The sequence below is a fragment of the Elephantulus edwardii genome, unplaced genomic scaffold, assembly GCF_000299155.1.
Source record: "Elephantulus edwardii isolate Elephantulus edwardi_28Jun2011 unplaced genomic scaffold, EleEdw1.0 scaffold00017, whole genome shotgun sequence".
Lineage (NCBI taxonomy): Eukaryota > Metazoa > Chordata > Mammalia > Macroscelidea > Macroscelididae > Elephantulus > Elephantulus edwardii.
In genome coordinates this window covers 29327215-29328303 of record NW_006399767.1, presented here as the reverse complement: position 1 = coordinate 29328303, position 1089 = coordinate 29327215, and positions in this window count along the sequence as shown.

Genomic DNA, 1089 nt, shown 5'->3' with positions numbered 1-1089 from the left:
AATTTTCAACAAGTTTTACTTGCATGTCATATTAATGATATTGTTTGATGATTTCCATACTCTGTTGAATTGCCTTTTTTCAACAGACACAAATATGGATCTCTTCCAGTCAGTTGACCAGGTAGTTTATAACACTAAATAACCTGCCTGTGTTCCTCAATCACCTCAACTACAGATGCGGACAACTCCATTTTCCTGAAGCTTTTCCATATAGTTGTTTATGAAGTCTTATCAATTCTCTCTTTTTTAATATCTCTTAACTCATCACTCTTTATTTTCACTAGTCCAGTCCTTCATTGGTTTGTTCTTTTCTTCTTGTATTACTACAATGTTTTCATGATTGACTATCTCTGATCCAATTCTATACTGTTGCCAAAAGAATTGCAATACCTGTATTTAACCACATATTTTTTTGCATAAAATTCTCCAATGATTCTCTGTGATCTGCCTTTATTGTCATGATCTTTAATGACTTGGACCAGATTTACATACTTGTATATGATCATGATGATGTTGCATGATATGGCAAAGTTCAGATCTGTTATTCTTAGGTTGACTGCTGTGAGTCCTAGTTGACTCAATAGCACCTGATAGCAACAACATTTGACAAGAAATCTCATCTCTCTCAGACAGCTTTAAAGTTTTTAAACTCTTCTTTAGTGTTTTAGTTTGTTGGTTTTGTTTTGTCTGCTACCATTGTTTTTTAACTGTGTTATTATTCTTGGTTATTATGTGTCAGCTCCACTGTTACCTCACTCCCACTGCAAAGTCTGTAATGGACTATGTCCAATTTGTTTTTATTTCTTGGTCAAAATATACACAGAACATAACCATTCAATAGTTTTTACATGTATACTTAACTGATAATGGTTACATACTTCAAATTCTGTCACCCTTCTATCTTTGCCCATATTGCTTCACCATTGCTAACTTAAATTATCTGCCCCTTAAAAGTCTCACCTAAAACAACTATGAGATATCATCTCACCCCAATAAGAATAGCAAAATGTAACAGAGCAGTGAACAACAAATGCTGACAAGGTTGCAAACTGGAACCCTTCGTTACTGTTGGTGGGAGTATAAAATGGT